The following is a 14,749-nucleotide window of genomic DNA, read 5'->3' on the forward strand; positions in this document are numbered from 1 at the left end:
TTTTCTTAGTACCCTTTCATTATAACCCAGTAACCCTATTTATTATCACAAATATTGCCATTCATTTTCTTAAGTGCCATAACAGTTTATTTAATGGCTTTATTTGCTGTAACTATACTTTTCCCAGTGTTTAAACTCTTGGTAGTGCGGTCGGGTCCCTTTCTTCAGTCTTAGCTCCACATCTAAAGTTTCTCTTACATTAACGTTGCCCTTGAAAAGGCAACGTTTACTCTGTTCTCTCCATGCAAATCACATTTTGCAAACTGTTTAGCATGCTGTCCCAAATGGTGCGGCTTTTGTTGCATATTTCAGCTTCACTCTGCACATGGAAATCAGTTTACAATCCACATAACCGGATATCACGTTGCTCCTGTTTTTTATGAATAGAACAATTTATCTCACCGCCATAACTGCTTCCTCCAAACTGCACCCGGCAAAACGTATTCCTCGCCATCCTTTTAACCGCTCACAATGCTGAATATAAAACAAAAAACGCGGCCAAACATATCATCACCTTGAATTTAGACTGTCAGGGGTTCGGTTTAAACATTAAGCACCCTTCATGAACACACGCAGGCTCTGGCTTAAGCCTGTTAAACAAATCCTTCTCGGCTCCGGCGTGTGTCCTTCAGAGAGGAAAACGAGGACAGTTTTATTTGTTTCTGTTTGTGTTTTTTTGCAAACTGGATGAGAATCTCCCAGTTGGCTTTGTAGTCTACTTACTCCGGGATGAGAACGGGGCGGATGTGAGCAGCGGAGCAGTTAATGGCTTCTGATGAATATGTCTCTGTATGCTCGGCGTAGCTGATGAAAACCTTACATTTCTAAAACCAATGCTCACCAGGGGTTTTCATTTCGCTCATAAGATACAGGCACTTAGTGCGCGGTGGTTAATGAAAGCTCCTCAGCTTTGTGTGAAAGAACAAAAAAAAACTGACATAAAACACGCAGTTTCCTTAATGGGAGGTTTGTTGTGCGCTGAGAGCGTAATGCTGCACATATGCGGCGTTGACCTTCAAGTAGCGTTTTCACGATGTACTTAATCCTGGAAGGTAAAACCATTCAGAGGGGGATAATTATTCAGTCCTTTTAGTGCTTCATATTGTGCCAACAGTGAAACTCGACATTACATCTTGCTTAAAACAAAGCTGATATTTAAAAAAAACAAACAAAAACTGGATTAAAATAAAAACAAATTTTCCTTTTTTGTTCAGCAATAACAGCATCCAAACTTTGGAACCAACTTTAAATATTATAATGGGTTATTCCGGTGCAATGCGTTAGAATGTCATCCAAAAGTTACTTTGTGTCAGTAATTCAGTTCAAAAGTCAAGTTACAACCAGAGTGATATATTAATGTTTATTTTTGTGACATTTTGAAACCTAGAATTCAGTTTCTCTGAAAATTTTCAAAAAAAGAGCACAAGACTGATGAAAAAGCATAATTTATACAGAAATGTCAGCCTACGGACAGTATAAGGACGATATTGGGTCAGGGCTCCTTTTGCATGAATTACTACATGAACGCAGCCTGTGGGACCGCTGAGGTGTTAAAGAATCCCTGGTTGATTTAATAGTGGCCCTCAGCTTTTTTGCGTTGTTGGCTCTCGAGTCTCTTATCTTCCTCATGACTAAACAGATTCCCTAGGTGGTTTAGGTCGGCCCAGTTAGCTGCCCGTTAACACACAGTGACACCATAGCCACTTATGCAGGCGTTGGTAGTTTTGGCAGAGTGGGCAGTCTTATTGGGAAATGAAATCAGTATCTCCATAAAGCTTCTCAGCAGAAGGAAGCAGGAAGTGCTCTTAAATTTCAAGGGGTTTGGACTTAATAAGACACAGTGGACCAGCACCAGCAGTCTTTGACTCACGCAACTTTGATTCTCTGCATCTCCACTCTCCCTCTGGAGTCTGAGTTCTTGATCTCCGAATGAAAGATAAAATTGACTTTATTCTGAAAGGTGGCCAGTGACCCGGATAGATCTGGGGCGACTGTGGCTCAGTGGGTAGATCGGCGGTCATGCAATCGGAAAGTTACCTGCCGATCTGCGACTCAGTGGATGAATGCGAGTGAATATAAATGTGTTTAATTTCCAGTTAACACATAAAAATGGTGTTTGTTTGGGTTAAATTGAAATTTCTAGTAAGCATTGCAGAATTGTTTGTTTTAACCCCACAAACCCATTTTGTATGTGTTTAACAGGAAATTAAATGTTAACATAAAGTGGATGCTTGACCTGGTTTACCTTTATGAGTGCAGTGAGTGCAGTTGGGTGAATGTTTGTAGATTGTAAAGTGCTTCAAGTGGTTGATATGACTAGAGGAGCCGATATAAATTCAGTCCATTTACCATTTATCAGTGGGGCGACTCTGACTGCATGCAGTCTTTGTGATTCCTCCAAACCCTTGAATGGGCTTTGCTTCACGATCTTTTCAAATTTGTGATTATCCCAACAGCTTCTGGGTTTATGCCAGACTTCTATCTTCCACTGAGTTTTCCATGAACCTGCTTGGATCCAGCACACAGTGGCTAGCCAGCTTCTTTAGCTTACCACTGTGCTGGACGACTGGGTAGCCAATACCAAAACGTTGCTTTATTTAGTCTTTATTTCTTTTAGTCATAAGAAATAAAGATTTTGGGGATTCATTCGTTTTAAATAACAATTGGCAAAGATAATATAAATGAATCCTTGAAATACACCACTTTACGGGTGACTGTGGCTTGATGGCCTTGAGTAGGTCGTCTTGCAATTGGAAGGTTGCTGTCACATGTCAATGTGCCCCTGGGCAAGGCACTTAACCCCAAGTTGCCTACCGAGCTGTCTATCGGTGTATGAATGTGTGTGTGTTAGTGACAATGATTGGGTGAATGTGGCTCTAGTGTACAGCGCTTTGAGTGGTCAGTATGACTGGAAAAGCGCTATATAAGTTCAGTCCATTTACCATTTTATTTAGCACTTACCACTCTGTTTAATAGATCTATAGGCCTATAGCATCTGAATTAAATGTTTTGGCCCAAGTATTTGAAATACATTAAGTTTTTAAATAATCTAATTTATTGATGTGCACCTGTATTACAAAGCTTTCCCATACACAATGAGAATTACATTATTGTTCTATTTTACGTTGATTTGAGATAAGGTTTCACTTTTTGGTAATTATATTTCATTGGTCGATTTGGGTTTTTGTGATATACAAGTTAAATGCAGCAGTTTAATTCTCCTTGAGGTAAACTTAATAGGCAACCACATCTTTTGAATTTGAGGCTTGGACATTATTTACTAGACTTATACGGGTAATTTGCCCCAATGGCTCTGCAATGAGTCCATGGTTCTTTGCTCTGCTCTAGAGACTTGGTGGACCATCAGTTTACCCTCAACCAGCATCTTCCTGTGACTTCCACCTCGCCGTTGATTTACCTGAACTAGTACTACTGTGGACGCAGCTTTGCAGCAAACATGACCTTGACATGCAGTGAAACACAGGTTGGGATGGGGTTCGCTAGTCAGCAGTGACAAAAGTTTGAAAGTAAATCACGGTGTTGGTCCTTCTGCAAATAAATCAGCGGCGGCAAACATTGTAAAACCTAGTTCTGCCAGGAGGATAATGGTTTTTATGGGTCATTTCATAAGTTAATCAGTGATTTTTAATTGACTGTAGCCGAGTTATAGACCTTCCATCTATGCTGGCGGCCCCCAACTCTGGGCCAAAGTCAGCTTAGAGGGCGGGGATGGGGGGGCTGCTTACCTGGCAAAAAAATAAAAAAAAAACTAATGACAACAACACACCTGGGCAGTGTTTTTATGTTTATGAATGGGAGGCTAATCATATTAATGTGTTAATTTTTATGTTATGAATGAATTCTGATGTAATCATCAATGAAAGAAGGTATGGTGAGTCAGTTCCTGTTAGAAAGTCTGATTATTTGTTGCTTTACGAGTTTGTTTTTTTCATTCAGTTAAATATTAATTTTTTATCAATGTGTCCATAACCTTTACAATAAAAATGTTATTGTTGTTAATAATAAATAATAAAAATACTAATTGTGGAAAAAAACTTTATAAATTATTATTTTCTTCATCAGAGGCACTAAGCGGGTTAGAAAATGGATGGATCGATGGATGGGTGGATGGATAATAATCATCAATAAATAATAATAATACATGAATTAAATTAATCCATAGCTGAATAACAAAAAGTATAGAATACATAAATTAAAACTAATCACATCTTTTCATCCTTACGTCGTGATCTCCACATAAATTCTAATTTTCTTCCCATGGGCTCTGTCTTTTCAGATGAACGACCACCGACTCCCGGCCAGCGGCTGGCTCATCTGCTGAAGTGAAGGATCCGTTTCTTCAAGGCTGCAGCAGAACTCCTTCCACGCAGCTCCAAGTGGACCGTTTACGGCCCGTGATCATCTTCTGCCTTTGCAGACGATCTGTGTGAACTAAAGAGGGAGCGCCTCTAAACATTTTAATTATCGTCACCAGTGACGTTTACGTTGTCATAATTGTGATTGTGAAACCTAAAAAAGGGAGAGACCAGATTTTCTCCTCGGAGGACTAAGTGGCGCTTCTTCTCGTCTCTTTCCCCGCTGCTCATCAATTAAAATCACTACCTGCCTTTTCGAAGCGAGCGTAGCGCGGCGCAGTACTATTTTTGCATGACCCAGTGCTTGCACGAGGATCCGGGATTGCTTTTCGACTTTCCAAGGAGAACCCTTAAGCTGTCAGCCATCTTCTGACTGCCTGCCTGCCCGACGTGAGCATTTGGGTGTGGAGGAGTGGTTTCAGAATTAAACCTCTGGACACTCAATGAAGATGACTTAAGTTGGCAGGCCTGAAAGCCCCATCCCCAGAAAGAGAGAACAAGCTTGGCAGGAGGACTAACACGCACCCAACACACACAAATGTGGACGCCGTGGCGGCTTTGAGCCATGCTGGTGTTGCTTCTTGTGGAGCCCTGGAGTACAGGCTATCATCATCCCTATCATAATTCACCCAAGCTGAGGAAGATTCAACAGCCCAAGGACAGAGGCTACACTTCTGAGCGATTCAAAGGAGGCTGCGAAACTGTGCTAACACAGGGAGATCCAAAGCAACATCCTCAATCACACGCACAGACACTCTAATACTCCTCTCCACAAATCCCCGATACAGGAAAAAAACAAAGCTGCGGCGGACGTGAAAGGCACAGAGACTGAGCAGGTTAGAAAGCCCACGGCAATCACACACTGGGTCGATCAGACTTTTCACACACACACACGTCTTCGGCTGTGCTTTCATCACATTGAGATTCACTACACTTACCGGTCGTTTTCTGCTTCATGAAAAGGAGGAAGAAAAAAAAAACCCACAAAGGTTCAGTGCTTTAAGAGTGACCATTCTCAGAACCTGTTTTACATGTGGGGCGTTGGGGAAGACGACATTAAGGCAAAAAGCTAGAGGTCTGCCTAGGAAGCGGCTAATTTTACGCTCCACCACCCCTAAACCATGATTGGCCGACACAAATCTAGACACAAATCCATCAGTAAACAACACACCAAGGCAGTAACAGCTGGCACAGACAACACTCTTTAGTGTTGAAGTTTCAACTGAGTAAAGAAGACTCAAATTCAGCCACTTTCAGTATCAGTGAGGCGTTTTAAAAACACAGAGAAGGTGTCAAAGATAACTTGAGTAAATACAGAGGCTAGTTTCTAAATTATTTTAGTTGTTAAGAAAAAAAACACACCTATGCAATCTATCACTGGGTTTTCTAAAAAGAACAGCCTGTTTAACATCATGCTACAGCTTCTCAGTAGGATTTAGGTTTGGACTTGGACTAGGCCACTCCAAACTAGGGCTGGGCGATATGGCCTCACATCTCAAATATTTTTCACAATATGTCTGATTTACAATTTCAATCGTTTTTTTTTTTTCTTTAAAAAACTAGAAACAAGGAAATCATTCAAATAAACTTTGTTTTTAATTTGACACAAAATAATTAACAAACCAAAATTAATTTCCCCAATTGGGCTTGAAGTGCAAAATTTTAAAATGAGGCAAAATAAATAAAAGGTTCCTCTTGAACAAAGATGAGTGTCCCCATTGTGATTAATAGTGCAATAACTTTGCCTTTCACAAAACTCACACAGCAGCTTCCTGTGCCTGCGAGACAGCGCTGAGGGAACAGGGAGACCCCACACAGCTCTGGCAGTTGTGAGACAGTAACTGCAGACAGATTGCTGCTTTCAAGTGAAGCTGCTAAAACACAGAAAGGGGTCTGAAAAGTCCCCAAATATGAGTCGCTTAGTAGAAACACTGGACTGTCTCTAGTTTTCCTTCTCTACAGAGACCAGAGCAGCGCCTGGTAGCCACCAGCAGCTTCATTCACAGCAGGAGGCGGAGGAGTTAGGTTTTTCAAAAGTAAATTTGAACATTCACGACATTTAGATTTATTTTAAACTCTAGGTTTTTTTTTGCACTGGCAACTGGAAAACTCGATTTTTCAATAATTACATAAATTGCAAATTCAAATTAATTCATACAGTTGATTTATTGCCCAGCCATACTCCAAATTTCGTTTTATATATATATATATATATATATATATATATATATATATATATATATATATATATATATATCTATATATATATATAATATATATATATATGTATGAAGTGCTGTATTTGTTCCCTTTTGTTCTTTGTAGTTAACAGTTGTCTTGGCCTTGGATCTCTCCCATGAAGGCCATTTTTGCCCAGTCTCTCTGCTATTATTGAATCATGAACTATCACCTAAACTGAGACAAGTGAAGCATGTAAAACTCGTGTTCATGGGTGTTTTGTGACCTCCTGGCTGAGTCTTAAATGTACTTTTGGAGTAATTTTAGTAGACGGTAAATGTTTATCAATTCTCCGTGTTTTCCCCATGTGTGGGTAGTGCCTCCCACTGACACTAACTTGAATCTTAAGGCCTTCAAAATAACTTCAACCATTTCCAGACAGACGATTAAACCCTTTAGCCTACTTCATGCAGTCAGGCAGGTTCTATTTAAATTGTTTCTTGATCAGGCAGTGGTCAGGGATGTGTGTGGCTAGTGAAAGTTAACCAAAAATAGAAATGTGGTCCATCACAGTCAACTGATTTACCAAAAAGGCAAATTACTTTTCCAGATATGAAAAGATTAGTTTGGAGAGTTCCCCTCCCCCCCCCCCCCCACTTAACTTGTAATGAAACAGCCTTTTGTATCTGCTCAGATTTTCTTGGTCTGATAAAAAATCTTTGATTTTCTGAAATATTTAAGCGAGCAAAGCAAAGCAAAAACTGAAGATATCGGAGGAGGGAAATACATTTTCACAGCTCTGCATGGCAGCAAATCAGATTTTTTTTAAAACTATAAAGCCGGACACAGCTGTAATTTATTTTGAATGAATCTAGTATCTTGTACCAAATATCCTTTGGTATCTCTGCTTTGTCTTGTGCACAATTAGTCCGCTATAATCTATCGTGTAAAATGGAAACATATATATTCCATTATTCTTTTTAGTTGGTTTATTTTTACTGAAACCTCTGTCCCACAATCTGCAGGATTTTATTGAATCAACAGATTTACGGTGGTGGGGGAGAGACAACTCTCTCTCTCTTCCGGCACCTTTGGGGGAAAATCATTGTTTTATTTTACTTCAAGCAATTAGCTATCAGACTGTTTGATTTAAATGAATCATAAAGCAGAGAAAATACACTCGTCATTTGGAGTTCTTGAAGAGAATCGGCTAAAATCGGTATTGGCAGGTATGAGCTTCACAAAATTGGAGGTGCAGAATCTCTGATCACTTTATCTCTAAAACAAAGATGAGGCTGAGGAGTGAGAACGACAAGGAGGGGAAGAAAAGGGAGGTGTTCTGCTGCACCTGAATGGAAAAGAAGATCTCTGTTGCCAAGGTGGGGAGGAGAGGAGCCGGGGAGTTGTAGGCAGGGAGACTAAACCCTGTCCGATTGATCCAATCTCAGTGTGTAGGAATCAACAAACAACTGGAGAGGAAATGATAAAAGAGGATTAGGAGAAGATGGAGACAGTGACAGAGAGGACAGGGATAATTCTGTAAACAAACATTAAAGTGGATATAATGACAGGTCATGAAGAGAAGGCGTGCAGATGGGAGAGGTAGATGGTTGTAAAAGATAAAGACGCAGAGAGACGAGACGGCAGGAGATCGAACATGGGACGGCGTGGGACAGAAAATCTGAGGATCATTAAAGCAACATGTCGATTGGAAACCTTGGCATGTGGGCGAAAAACACACAAACAAGCTTGTGCCAAGAAGATATTATGAGAGGGAAGTGGGGATGTTGTGGCACTGAAACATATGCTAGTTGATATTCATAGAGCATCCCAATCTGGTCTCAGCTCCTACCTTTACGCTCCCTTTATGTGCATGTGTATATCTGTTGTACTTTCCCTGTCTTCCAAAATCAGACTCGAGTTAAAAATAAGATTATGAAAAGAGAAAAATCAAGCCAGGGTTCATGCCAAATTCTCAGGCGCAGCCACTTCTTCGCCCTGATGCATCTAATACTGTGTCAGGCAGACACAGGAGCTGGTTGTTGTAGATACAGATCTCTGTCACATTTTCACACAGAGACGCGCAACACAGGCATATAAAAGTACCAAACACAGCTATTTTTACACATATCTAGCTGGGAAAAAAAAAAAAAACAACACCCAGTCAGGGATTGGATCCTTCTTCTTTCTGCAGCGAACTCAGCTGATACCGACTTCCGTCTTCACTGCCAGAAACTCATTTCCCCTCTCCTCCCCTGACTGACTGTCCAAGTCTCCATCGTCTCCTCAACCCCTTCCAACCTCTTCATTTCTTCTATTGTCGCCATCTCTTGTTTGCTTTGCATGGATTTTGACTGCAGCCGAGGGGCAATTTTGCATCGAGCACAGAGTTCACACACAAACACACATGTGCATGTACAGAAGGGGGGACAGGGGGAGAAAAAAACTTGCCTCTGGAGGATTTGTTTATCAAATATGCTGTCAAATCATGTCAGCCCTTTCACATCAGGGAACATTTCACAGCCTCGGGCTACCCAAAAGACAAAGAGTTTATTGGTTAAATGTAATTTCTATCAATTTTATTACACTACTTTACTCAAATTGCACAAACAGCTAAACTGAAGGGGAAAGCGCAGGTGTTATTTTATTTAAATTGCAAAATGATGCTATTAAAGTTTGACTCAAAGATTTTTTTTTTTGGAAACATAAAATTTCAACCAAAAAACATGTTGTGCTATGAAAAATTATTTCACCTTTAATTGTTTCAGATCATGGCAGAAATTTTAATGTATGACCAAGTGCAAGTGCGATCCAAATCCCATCTTTTCGCCTATTTACAATCCATATCAGTCTTTTTCATGGCAGTGTTTATGGCCCAAATCTGATATTTTCCCCTCTAAATAAATTTTGATTTGTGCCACTTCCATATGTGATAGTAAGTCGGTTATGTATCTAGTAGATTTCAAAGCATCTGCCGTCTGAACAATCATGTCACATTTCATCTGTCTTTTATGCTCTGACTCTCTCTACACATCCACACAGACTTCTCTCCAACAGTAGCAGTCAAGGCTCCACAAAAGTCTATTGTTAATAGTTGTGCCGTTCTTATTCTGACCTTTCTCCTTCTTTTGATGTGGTCTTAATATTGTCAGCTCCTATTCTAAAGAACTTCATACTAACACAGCTATGGCAGTATTTGCTATTATGTTGTTGTCTTTTTATACCTAACCCAATTAAGTTTTTTTAACAAAGCATTATTGGGAGTTTTTAGTAACAATTACATCCATCATTACTTCCATAAACAGTGTGCTGGAGTGCGATTTCAGCAACAACAAAAAAATGGAATTGAGCATCAAGACCTGCAGTGTTACGGTCAGTGCTTATGATTGAACAATAAGAAAGAGACGAAGCTAAAATAGCATTCATTGGACAGCTCCAAGGCAGAAATCACAGCAGATCAAAGAGAACAAAAAATCCTGTTCCAGATTTACCAAAAGCATCCCGATGATCCGCAAAACATTTGGGAAAATTTTCAGGGTGTGACGACATAATAGTGGGACTTTTTGAAAGGTGTTTCACGTCACAACTGTTGTAAAACTAATTCAGCTTTTTAGAAAAGAAACACAAAAACAAAACTTGTATAAAATGACAACTTACTGTAATTAGAAGGTACGATCGCCTCCATCGGGCCTTCTCTGCTACTACTCCTTAACTGTAGAACGACCTGCCTTTGGGCCTCAGAAAGGTTGCTTTTAAATCACTTCTTAAAACCCATCTCTTTTCTTTGGCTTTTGGCACCATCTGAGATATTGTCTTTTAGTTTAAATCAAGATTTTTTTTATTGGTTTTGTGTTTATTGTTTTAATTTTTTGTGCAGGCTTTTTATGCACTGTGTTTTTTAGCACTTTGATACTATGATTGTTTAAAGTGTTTTATAATTAAAGTTGGCCTGGTGTACCCCGCCTCTCGCCCATTGACAGCTGGACATAGGCACCAGCACCCCTTTTGACCCCAATAGGGATAAGCGTGTTAGAAAATGGACGGATGGATGGAAGTTGGCCTGGTTTGGTTTAGTGAAACCATAATCTTGCTACATTCAAAACTCCTGAAGGAGATGTCCGGCAATCAGATTATGTTCTTAAACTCAAGTTCACTTTGGTTTAAACAACAGGCTGATGATCCAAAACAAATTAGCAAGCCCCAACTCTGCTCAAAAAAGAAAAACCCTAAGCAGAATGAAGATTTTGAAGAGGCCTTGTCAAAGGTCCAGACTTCTATCTGATTGAAATTTTCTGGCACGGAACAAGCTATTCATACTCCAATGCAGCTGAACTAAAATAACTCAACATAAGTAAATACATAATAAAGATCAATCATTAATCAATGTAAGAGACAAAATGCAAATTTATATTTGATGGAAGTTGTATCAAAGATGGCGCCACCAGTTATGAGGTTTATGGGGCGACTACGTTTTTTTTATTTTTTTAGATAGGGCCGGATTGGTTTAGATAGCTTTTTTGTCTACTGAAAATTGTATTTGTATTTATACAAGTTAACTTTGTCTGATATTAAAAGTTGTTTTACAATTGGGAACATTTTAATTACCCTTTGGGATTAACAAAGCATTTTTTGAATTGATTGAATTTAAATGAAAAAAAAAGTAGCTAAAGTAGCAGAAATCTGTAAGGGGGCCAATACTTTTTCAGAGAACAGTATTAAGGTTTCTCTGGATAAAACAGAAGATCCCAGGAGCACTTTCCTGAATATTTTATAGAAATTTGACAAACAATAACCACCTGATGAAATTATATATTATAACATGTCAGACTGTACTGTATGTGCACTCAGTGCTCGGTATGCTTATTAATTTGTGAGCAGTTCACCAAGTGGTCATGACCTCAAACAGACACAGTATGCATCTGAGTAAACCTTCAGAAATCTTTGAAATTGTGTTTCTTATTGAGTTATTATCCTCATTTTCTCCAGGGTCAGATCTAGTGCTGTCACAAGCAACTTTGGTACTTGTGCGTTTTCAGATCCATCAACTGTGCCGCAGCCAATTAGTCTAATCTCCTTCTCCATGATCTATCTTCCATTTTATTTTCGTGTCACTTGCTCTAGTTCTGTTAACCTCCCAGGAAATAAAGCCCTCTTCACTTATTCCCCCCCATTTCAACTGTCACTGTCCAATTTTCTCCATTTCTGTTGTCTCTTTGCTTTCTTCAATTCTTGTAATCTTTATCGCCGGTCAACCCACCCCTCGTTGCACTCACTGAATCTAAATGTCACTTTGTCTTCTGCTTGGTCGCTCTGACCCATATAATACTGGACAGTTTCTCTGCAGGGCAACTGACTTTTATATTCCCAACTCACTTCAACTCTTGAGATGAAAGGTTTCTCTTTTGCCAGCAGGTGGAAATTTCAAAATTTAGCATCTTGAAACAGTTCGACTGTCAAGTTATTTTTTTTTATTTGAATGTAATATGTCAGTACCCCTTTGGCTTTAGAGTGATTGACCTGTCCTTGTATTAATCTAGTTTTTCCTTCTCTTTTGGTTAGGATCTGTGCACCAACATGGCAGCTGAAAGTCTTGCTGAGCTTCGCGATTGGCTGTTTCTCCTCCTCCTGGTCCTCACCTTATTGGCTGAGGTGCTGGAGCTGGCGGCAGCTGCAATCGCCATGGAGACAGGCGAGGGAGATGATGGCATTGTTTGTCCCTCCGTGTGCCGCTGTGATGAGGGCTTTGTCTACTGCAACGACCGTGGCCTGAGCATAATCCCTCCACTCCCATTAACGGCTGCCATCCTCTACCTGCAGAGCAACCGGCTGAGCAACGCCGGACTGCCGCAGTCGCTGGAGCGCAGCACGTCTATACGAGTGATCTACCTATACGCCAACCAGCTGGATGAGTTTCCGATACACCTCCCACCGTCCTTAAGAGAGCTCCATTTGCAGGATAATAATATACGAACGTTACCCCGATCCGCTTTGGCCAAGTTACCGTTACTAGAACGTTTACACCTGGATGATAACTCAATATCGACAGTTAGCATCCAGGATCGAGCTTTTTCTGGGACTCCAAGGCTTCGACTGCTGTTTCTGTCTCGGAACCACCTGTCGAGTATCCCCGCGGGCCTTCCGGCATCGCTGGAAGAGTTGCGACTGGACGACAACAGGATCAGCACCATCCCAACGCACGCCTTCCGCGGTCTCTCCTCTCTGCGACGTCTGGTCTTGGATGGAAATCTGCTGGCCAACACACGCATAGCAGACGACACCTTTTCTCGACTGTCCAACCTGACGGAATTGTCACTGGTTAGGAACGCTCTGCAGTCTCCGCCAGTCAACCTGCCTTCAGCCCATCTGGTACGACTACACTTACAAGACAACGGGATGACCCACATACCGAGGGCGACGTTGGACGGGATGAGGCACCTACAGAGACTGGACCTGTCAGGAAACAACCTGACCAGTCTGCCTCGGGGAATTCTGAGAGACACTGAAAGTCTGGAGCTGCTGCTGCTGCGAGGAAACCCCTGGTACTGTGGTTGCAACCTTCGCTGGCTTCATTCCTGGCTGCATGGACGTGGGTCAGCAGTCACAGTCAGAGGCCTCGTCTGTCAGGGGCCTGAGCCTGTCCGGGGCCAGTCACTCAGAGAGTTAACATCGTTGATGGAGCAGTGCGAAGGCCCCCCAGCAGGTTCTGGTCCTGGAGAAGTGGTGAACCCAGTTGAAAACGATGGCGGTGAAGATGATGTTGGAGAGAGTCAAGTAGTTCCTCATGGGAGCACAACAACTGGCCCTCTGTTGGTCCCCACACAAGGTTCTCTCTTCATTCTGCGGCCTAAGAAGCCTGGCCTCATTATGCCCCTGCCTCCAGGGAACGGTGGACAAGTATCTAGAGAGGCCTTAGAGCTGACTGTTAAACTCTGTCTCCGGACAGCGTCCTTGTGAGTTGGCTGTACCCACAGCCAGCACCCTCCTTCCGTTTGTCGTGGCTAAGAATGGGAAGCAGCGCAGCTCTGGGCTCAATGACAGAGACTTTGGTTCCAGGAGAGAGGAGGCAGTATCTCCTTACCCAGCTCACTCCACGTTCCCGTTACCTCATATGCCTTTCTGCCACTACGACAGGAGACTTCTTTTGGTGGTGGTCCAGCATGGGTTTCTTTCTCGAGCTGGCAGCATGGACACAGACAGTAAAGACTCAACTCCAGCCTGTGCTCAGATAGAGACTGGAGATGTCAGCACTGGAGGAGAAGGTGGAGACAAAGAGGGACAGGACTCTGAGCTAACAGCTCTGCCACTAGCTGGAATCATTGGTGGTGCCACGGCATTGGTGAGCTTGCTCTTAATCTTTGCCATCTTCTGCTGGTATGGACAGAGATCAGGTTAAATGTCTGGTGACTCAGGCTCATACAGCAGAGGCCGGGGTGGGAAGCATTATGATGACTATGTAGAGTCAGTACAAAGAAAGACACTTCCATCCTAGAGATCAGGGCCCCTCCAGCAGGTTTCAGATGACAGCTATGGCCCATCAGTCCCTGCAACCTAAGCTGGAGGACGTCACCTACATCCACACGATTTTCCCTTCCTCCTCCTCCTCTTCCTCCCAAGCGAACGGGACCTACCGGAGCAGCCATGGAGCTGGCAGCCTCAACGGCACCATACTCAGCCAGCCAGCCACCATCACGTCACTTATGGTACCAACCGTGCTACAGAGAGGGTGGCATCCCTGACATAGATTACGCCTACACGTGATATGGCAGCTCACTCCTTGAGCTACCAGAGCCTTGTAGGCTGGTTGCATTTTGCCCTTGGTTTCCAAAGTACCCTCTGTGCCTGATGGTTCGATTCTGATTGGTTTGCTTAGTAGATGATGATGATGGGACAATGTTTAATGAGCGGCAGAAGTAAGAGTCCCAATATACTCTACTGCTGTACCCTACAAAATACAGTAGGCTCTTCTCTCAGCACTGCTTATTGTTCTAAATGGTTACGTTTCCTCTTTTGGGTATCTCAGTGTCTTTCAAACATACTGCTCTCTTCAGCTCATAATAATACACGGTAAGTTATTTGAGGTTGATATATAGGATTAGCTGTAGTTAGCAGGAGATATATTTATATGAGAAAGTGGCACTTGATGTGGATAAGAGATAGCACTCATATCTTCCTTCCACCTGTAAGCTCTGTGCTGT

The 14,749-nt window shown here is 41.8% G+C and overlaps 1 pseudogene; it reads left to right on the top strand.

Annotated features, from left to right (window-relative positions):
* Positions 1-5,036: 5,036 nt before the first annotated feature.
* On the top strand, positions 5,037-14,336 carry LOC118560788 (annotated as a pseudogene).
* Positions 14,337-14,749: the final 413 nt, after the last annotated feature.

The sequence above is a fragment of the Fundulus heteroclitus genome, unplaced genomic scaffold (genome assembly GCF_011125445.2).
Source record: "Fundulus heteroclitus isolate FHET01 unplaced genomic scaffold, MU-UCD_Fhet_4.1 scaffold_487, whole genome shotgun sequence".
NCBI lineage: Eukaryota > Metazoa > Chordata > Actinopteri > Cyprinodontiformes > Fundulidae > Fundulus > Fundulus heteroclitus.